At 39.1% G+C, this 8,417-nt stretch overlaps 1 non-coding gene across 1 annotated transcript; it reads left to right on the forward strand.

Moving 5' to 3' along the window:
- Positions 1 to 8,026: 8,026 nt before the first annotated feature.
- Positions 8,027 to 8,134, forward strand: LOC112731240 (small nucleolar RNA R71). Its single transcript, XR_003167028.1, has one exon. It is a non-coding gene; the product is annotated as a small nucleolar RNA R71 (small nucleolar RNA).
- The last annotated feature ends 283 nt before the right edge of the window (positions 8,135 to 8,417 follow it).

Below are 8,417 nucleotides of genomic sequence, written 5' to 3' on the forward strand. Positions count from 1 at the left end.
ACAAGAAGCAAGCAGAGAGCAGCAAAAGTGCAATAGAAGATGAGGAGCAAACAAAGAAAGATGAAGCCAAGAATCAAGTTGTAATGCAACAAGAGCACTGAGAAACTTAAGAAAAGGACAACCAGCCAAACGGTTCAACATAAGTGACTCAGGACAGCAGCAAATAGGAAAGAGCATCACCTCCACTGCCATATCCCCAGAGGTTCAACAAAGAAACCAAGGACCAACATTTTCACAAGTTCCTTGAGACTTTCAAAAAGTTGGAAATTAATATTCCTTTGGCTGAAGCAGTTGAGCAAATGCCTCTGTATGCCAAGTTTTTGAAGGAGCTTATCAACAAGAAAAGAAGTTGGATGAGAAGGAAACTATACTACTCACTGAGGAATGCAGAGCTTTGATTCAAAAAGGGTTCCCCCTAAGCTTAAAGATCCAGGGAGCTTTTTGCTACCTTGCACCATTGGGAATTAACCATCACTAAAGTAATGTGCGATCTAGGAGCAAGTATCAACTTAATGCCATCCTCCTTGGTAAAAAAGCTGCATATAGAGGAAGTTAAACCAGTACAGATATCTCTAGAGCTAGTAGATAAGTCAACAGTATACCCCAGGGGTATGATTGAAAACCTCTGGTAAGGTGGACAATTTCATATACCTGCAGATTTTGTAGTTCTAGATTCAGAAGGGGATGATGGTGACTCTATTATTCTGGGAAGGCCATTCTTGGCCACTGCTAGAGCTATCATAGACATAGAGGAAGGAGAATTAACTCTCAGAATGCATGAAAGAGTGTCACTCTGAAGGTGTTACCAGAAGCACAGTTTGGTAATGAGAAGAAAAACTATATGGAACTTGACAAGGAAGAATCCAGTTAAAGGAAGAAAGCAACAAGGCGATTCACAACAACATCCCAAGGCAAAAGATTGTGCAAACTGATGAAGAAGTCCAAGAGAATATGGAGTATTAGCCACTGAAAGGATGAAAGATCCCCAAGGTAAGCCTACGGCCAGAAAAGAGAAAGGATGAAACGCAGAAACAAAACAAAAAGGGGTTGGAAGAACAGGAAGATTCCAACAGAGGGGCTTTCCAAAGGTGACAAAGTGCAATTGATATATCAACAACTGGGAGCAAGCCGACAGACTGATGACTATTACAATGTCAGCAACATACTCTCGTTGGAACATGCTGAAATTGAACACCAAGAACAAAGAGGAGGATCACAGTCAGGGGAGACAAGTTGAGGCACTACAACCCTCAACCACCATAAAAGAAAGCTCCAATGTCAAGCTAGTGACAATAAAAGAGCTCCATGGGAGGCAACCCATGATTTAAGATTTATGTCATTTTAAATTCAATAAGTTATGATCATCTGAGCATGAAATTTATTTTCATAGACGTACTCAATGAATGCATGCAAATTTTTTTTCATATGCTAAGACTCCTAAAGTTTGGTGTGCCTTCAAGCACACCAAACTAGTGTTACAAACATTTTCATACTATATGCTTAGCATGTGACCAAACACTAAGTTTGGTATTTCTCTTCTCATGAAAATAAAAAAAATCATGCATCAATGATCATACATTATCTCTTACTGAGACTTTTCAATTAAAAAGAAATCATACTCTGTGATGAAGGCATCAATTGTGATTTACCACTAGCATCTCACATCTACCCTTAAGCAAGATACAAGTTTGGTGTTCACCAAACTTTGATGCACGGATTTAGGGCACAATTGATCCTTCATGAAAAAAAAAGAGAGAGAAAAAGGAAAATTATGATAAAAACATCTCTTATAAACATTTGACCAAGAATGACATTGGGATTTCAATTTCACTAGTTGGAGGAGAACCACATATTTTTAACATATGACCAAACATTAAGTTTGGTGTCCTCCAAGAAAGTCACGGTCCAAATGGATATAAGGAATGATATTCATATAGTGTTAATAAAAGAAGCACTATTGCCACGGTTTGATATAGCTAATGTGTGTTGTCTTGTTGTGATGACTAGATGGTCAAAGAACACTTTATGAAAGAGACAAGACAAAGGAAAGCATAGCATGAGGACAAAATCTTATCACATGCTTCAAAAAGAGAATCTGCCACTCCTTGAGATGATCACGGCAAAGACAATTGAAGAAGCAAGCTTTGTCTTCATTCATCCTTACATGCACACCTTTGATTCACATAGTATCTAATTGCATCCTAGCCCTTCATTGTTCATTTAAATAACATACCACCTCCAACCATGCATGTGACCGAACCTTTGCACTCCAACCATTTAAACTTCCCTTCATCATTTCTCATCATAACAAGCTCGGCCTCAAATTTCATCCTTCTCCAAACACACATCAAAATCTCTAACATTCTTCACACTCCCTTTAACCTCAAGAGTCTCAAACAACCAAGTGATCATGGCCTCTTCCTCAAGAACCAAACGAATAAGAGGGAAAGATCCCATGGTGGAGGAGAGTACCCCTGAATATGACCAATGGAGATTCAAATCTCGGTACCATCAGATGCAAATTGAATGGATGAATCAGAAGAAGATATATCCAGAAATTCCACTCTGGCTGCCGGATGATGGATGCCAAGAAATGAAGGACAAAATTCGAAAGAGGAGGTGGGAGGAACTCATATCACGAATCACCCGAATCAATGCTAATATCATAAGAGAATTCTATGCCAATGTCTCAAGGCTTGACATGAGTGAGGCCCTAACATACAAGAGTTGTGTGCAGGGAGTGGAAGTAAATTTAGCTCAGAAGCAATCAAAAAGTCTTGGGACTAAAATCAGTTCGCTTTAGTGAACCGGGATACCACCAAAGGGTAAATGGTGATCCGGATTATGATGGGATTGCTAGAGATATTTGTATGGAAAACTCAGAGTGGGAAGGAGATGACAAGAATAAATACAAGTATTTGAAGAGATTTAACCTTACCCCGGAAGCAAAGGGATGGTATGAGTTGTTGAAAAGATCAATTCTGGGCACAATAAACACCTCAGAAGTTAACAAGAATAGAGCTATTATGTTGCATTGCATAATTGTGGGAGGAGAGGTAAAAGTTCATGAAATTCTGGCAAAGGACATTCAAAAGCTGGCTGAGAAGAATTCGGCCGGATCTTGGTTGTACTATCCGAGTACCATTTGGAGGTTGTGTGCAAAGGCTAAAGTTCCAATGGAAGAGGAGAATCCAATGTGGTTAAGCCAAGGCATGCCTATAACCATTGAAAGAATGATGATGCCCCCAGAAGCACATCAAGGCCGAAGACCACATGGAAGAAGGGAAAGAGAGGAACCAATGGAGGGAGAAGAATTACAAGAGGAAGAAGAGCCACAAGAGGAGGAGGAACAGCAGCACATTCCTCTACATAACAATCTGGACATGACTCAAATGCAGAAAGCAATTGGAAGATTATCACAACAGTACATGAGAATTCAAGAAAGGCAAGAGGAATACCATTCACTATACATGAAAAACCAACAAGCACAAGAAGAACGGGAGCAAAGAATGATGAACAAACAAAGTGAATTCGAGTCAAGATTCCTTGTGATGCAAGAAGAACATGCTTTTCAATCTCATGAATCATTTGGAAAGTTGGAACAAATGCAAGCTAAAAATTTGAGGGCTCTCAAAGAGTTCACAACACTCCAAGATGCAAGATATGAAGTCCAAGCCGACTACAACATAAATAGTCAAATCAAGCTGAACTATATTGGAGAGCATCTGCACAACATGGATCCAGCTTTTCCAACCTTTGATGAATTCTTCAAAAGGAGAAGTGAGATAGAAGTAAGCAATGCAATGAAGCTTGAAGATAGAGTAGAGGAAGCAATGAATAGAGCTGGGTTCTGGCGGGATCAACAGACAACAGACATGGACACAGGGAACACCAGCAACCAGGTGTATGAAAGAAGAAAGAAAAAGCATGACAAATAAAAGGTGGACTTGCTCCTTGTTCAACACTAAGAAAGCATGCATTGTGTCTGTTTTGAGTGGTCCTTGCATCTTTAAGTAGTTGTCATAATTAATAGTCTTTGCATTTTGTTTGTTTCTCTTAGAATAAGTAAGCTAGTCTATGTGTGTGCTTGTGTGTTTACTTTCACTGAACAAAAAGCATGCTTTGTCCCCTGCATTTTCAATTCAATAAAAGAAATGTTTGAATGTGAAGTGAGATAGTTCTCTGTTAAGATAGAAGTAAAATAAAAGTAAGTGGTGGTATGTGTGTGATTGTATAATAGCTCACCTTTAATGAATAAGAACACTAGGATGTCTCCTCTTAAGTAGAAAGTAGCTACTGTCTATGAATCTCAATTGAATAAAAATCCTTGGTTAGAAAGAAAAACAAAAAGAAAAAAAAAGGGAAGAAAAAGAAATAGCCAAGAAATGGCAAAACAAAAGAAAAACAAAAAGAAACAAAGCTGGACACCAATAGCTTGAACCTTAGAATATATGCCTGTGGTGTCTTTGTATTAGGATCTGCTTGGATTATTAAGCTCTTTGGAGTGCATCAACACTTGATGACTTGGGTTAACTAACCCGGGATCATCAGCTAAAAGTCCACTATCAAGAGCAACCTAACTACAAGGCATTTAGTAGCCCAAAGAGGTGCTGGGCATCAATGTTCTAAGAAGGAATGTGAGCCAAGTGTCTATAGTGAATAATGTGTCAAGTATAAAGAAAAGGAAATGAACTTGCTACACATGACACTCAAATAAAGCTCATGAACAAGATAATAGCCAAGGATAAAGGAATAATGAGAGGTCATAGCAGTATGTTACTTGAAACTTGAAAGAGGCTTTCTAGGCTTAAGAGTCAATAAGAGGTGAGTGTGTACATATCCACATAAAACCCCATGAACTACCAATAACACTCTACTAGCATGAACATCCTCTTCCATTTCATTCTTTCTTCTCAATAATTCATTTCTTGATTGGGGACAAGCAAGCTTTAAGTTTGGTGTTGTGATGACAAGTCATCTTAGCCTAGTTTCACTAGCCTTTTTCTTTTGTTTTCAATTGAATTATGCACTTTCTTGAGCCAAAAGCAAGCCAATTTGGTAGATTTTCATGTTTCCTTTGATTTAATCAACCATGTATGAATTCATGCCATTTCATGAGATTTTATGCCATAAATGTCACATATTATGAAAGAATGAATATCTCATGATTTTGAGCATAGCTTTGATGTGTTTGGTTGATTAATGATAGGTGAAGAAAGCTTGGAGAAAGGTTGATGCAAGGAGGAATGACTTGAGTCTTGGATTAATTATGAACCAGGAAGCAAAAGCTGGACCAAAAGTTAGCCCCTAACTTTTTGGCTAACTTTTGGGCAAAAGTTGGAGCAAAAGTTAGCCCCTAACTTTTTGGCTAACTTTTGGGCAAAAGTTGGAGCAAAAGTTAGCCCCTAACTTTTTGGCTAACTTTTGGCATGAAAAACACTCCCTGGATGCACCAAAAGTTTGCACCAACGTTAGCCCCTAACTTTCTGGCTAACGTTGGCGCTTGAAAAACTCCCTGGGCTAGCAAAAGTTTGTGCCAACGTTAGCCCCTAACTTTCTGGCTAACGTTGGAGCCATGAATAACTAAGGGGAGGCCAACGTTGGAGCAAAAGTTAGACCCCTAACTTTTGCCCCAACGTTGGTATCAGCAAAACAAGGGTGCTGATGTGAAAAGTTGGAGCAAAAGTTAGACCCTAACTTTTACTCCAACTTTCACTCAAGCTTTCATGATTCCAACCCGGTTCAATTCGGTTCTTTTCCAAACTCCAAGAGCAATCAACCAAGGCCTCTCTCAACCCAATTCCACCAAGAGCAAAGGCCCAATTGAAGGCTTGAAGACCATTTGAAGAAAGTGTATAAATAGATTAGAATTTAAGTTTTAAGGGAGCTTCCCTTTTAGTTTTTCAGAATAGCTTTCTTTAGAGTTTTGCTTAGAGCTCACTTTTATTTTTCTTAGCATTGTTGTTTAATTAAAGAGAATTTGGGAGGAGAATTGATCTCTCTTCTTCCTTGTTCTTGCCCAGCACTCTTTACTTTTCTTGTCTTGGATTTTGGGTGGAGAATTGAAGAAATTCTGTTTCAATCTCACCTTGGGATCTTGTTTAATTTTCTGCTTAATTGAATTTCAGTTTCGGTTCATTGTTCTTCATCTACTTTCTTTGCAATTTACAATCTCCTTTGCAATTGTTCTTGTTGGATCTAGGAAGGCATTGAGATCTAGACTTGGTTTTCTAGTCTCTTGGGTCCTGAGATCTGAATTCTCAATTTACATCCTCTGTTTACTGTTTTCATGGTCATTTTACTTTTCTGTTTTAAGATCCGGTTTGATTCAAGACATCCTTTACTTCTCTGTTTGTTGCAATTTACTTTTCCTTGTTTAATTTCTGCAAATCCAACTCCCAATTCCCTTTACAATTCAAGCCATTTACATTTCTTGCACTTTAAGATTCTGCAATTTACATTTCTTGCGTTCTAAGTTTCTGCCATTTAATTTCTTGCTCTTTAAGATTCAGCACTTTAAATTCCAGTTCTCTTTAATTTCATGCAATTCACCCATTTCCTTTACTTTCTATGCAATTTAAATTCTGCAAATCACAAATCTCTCAACCAAATCTTGATTCGCTTGACTAAATCAACCACTAAACTAAAATTGCTCAATCCTTCAATCCCTGTGGGATCGACCTCACTCCCGTGAGTTATTATTACTTGATGCGACCCGGTGCACTTGCCGGTTAGTTTTGGGTGTTTTGGAGAAATTCGTTTCTCCGCGAAAATATCCCATCACTTGCACCCCATAGATTCCCAGTTTCTCTATTACAGAGAGGGGCATGAGGTTTATCCCTGAACCAAGGTCACACAGAGCCTTCTCAAAGGTCATAGTGCCTATGGTACAAGGTATTAAGAACTTTCCAGGATCCTATTTCTTCTGAGGCAATCTCAGTTGATCCAGATCACTTAGTTCATTGGTGAACAAGGGAGGTTCATCTTCCCAAGTCTCAATACCAAATAATTTGGCATTCAGCTTCATGACTGCACCAAGAAACTTGGCAGCTTGCTCTTCAGTAACATCCTCATTCTCTTCAGAAGAGGAATACTCATCAGAGCTCATGAATGGCATAAGGAGGTTTAATAGAATCTCTATGGTCTCTAGATGAGTCTCAGATTCCTTTGGTTCCTCAAAGGGAAGCTCCTTATTGATCACTGGACGTCCCAGGAGGTCTTCCTCCTTGGGATTCACGTCCTCTCCTTCCTTCACAGGTTCGGCCATGGTGATTAATTCAATGACCTTGCACTCTCCTTTTGGATTTTCTTCTGTATTGCTTGGGAGAGTACTAGGAGGGATTTCAGTGATCCTTTTACTCAGCTGGCCCACTTGTGCCTCCAAATTTCTAATGGATGACCTTGTTTCATTCATGAAACTCACAGTGGCCTTAGATAGATCAGAGACTAAGTTTGCTAAATTAGAGGTATTTTGTTCAGAGTTCTCTGTCTGTTGCTGAGTGGATGATGGAAAAGATTTACTATTGTTAAACCTATTTCTTCCACCATTATTAAAGCCTTGTTGAGGCTTTTGATCCTTCCATGAGAAATTTGGATGATTTCTCCATGATGGATTATAGGTGTTTCCATAAGGTTCACCCATATAATTTACCTCTGCTATTGCAGGGTTTTTAGGATCATAAGCTTCTTCTTCAGAAGATGCCTCTTGAGTACTGTTGGATGCAGCTTGCATTCCATTCAGACTCTGAGAAATCATATTGACTTGCTGAGTCAATATTTTGTTCTGAGTCAATATGGCATTCAGAGTATCAATTTCAAGAACTCCCTTCTTCATAGGCGTCCTATTACTCACAGGGTTCCTCTCAGAAGTGTACATGAACTGGTTATTAGCAACCATGTCAATGAGTTCTTGAGCTTCTGCAGGTGTTTTCTTTAGGTGAATGGATCCGCCTGCAGAAGTATCCAATGACATCTTAGCCAATTCAGATAGACCATCATAGAATATATCCAGGATGGTCCATTCTGAAAGCATGTCAAAAGGACACTTTTTGGTCAGTTGCTTGTATCTTTCCCAAGCTTCATAGAGGGATTCACCTTCTTTCTGTCTGAAGGTTTGAACATCCACTCTAAGCTTGCTTAGCTTTTGAGGAGGAAAAAACTTGGCTAAGAAAGCCGTGACCAGCTTGTCCTAAGAGTTTAGGCTATCTCTGGGTTGAGAGTCCAACCACACTCTAGCTCTGTCTCTTACAGCAAAAGGAAAAAGCATGAGCCTGTAGACTTCAGGATCTACTCCATTAGTCTTAACAGTATCACATATCTGCAAGAATTCAGTTAAGAACTGAAAAGGATCTTCAGATGGAAGTCCATGAAACTTGCAGTTCTGCTGCATCAGAGAAACTAATTGAGGTTTCAGCTCA

The sequence above is a fragment of the Arachis hypogaea genome, chromosome 12 (genome assembly GCF_003086295.3).
Source record: "Arachis hypogaea cultivar Tifrunner chromosome 12, arahy.Tifrunner.gnm2.J5K5, whole genome shotgun sequence".
In the NCBI taxonomy this organism is placed as follows: domain Eukaryota; kingdom Viridiplantae; phylum Streptophyta; class Magnoliopsida; order Fabales; family Fabaceae; genus Arachis; species Arachis hypogaea.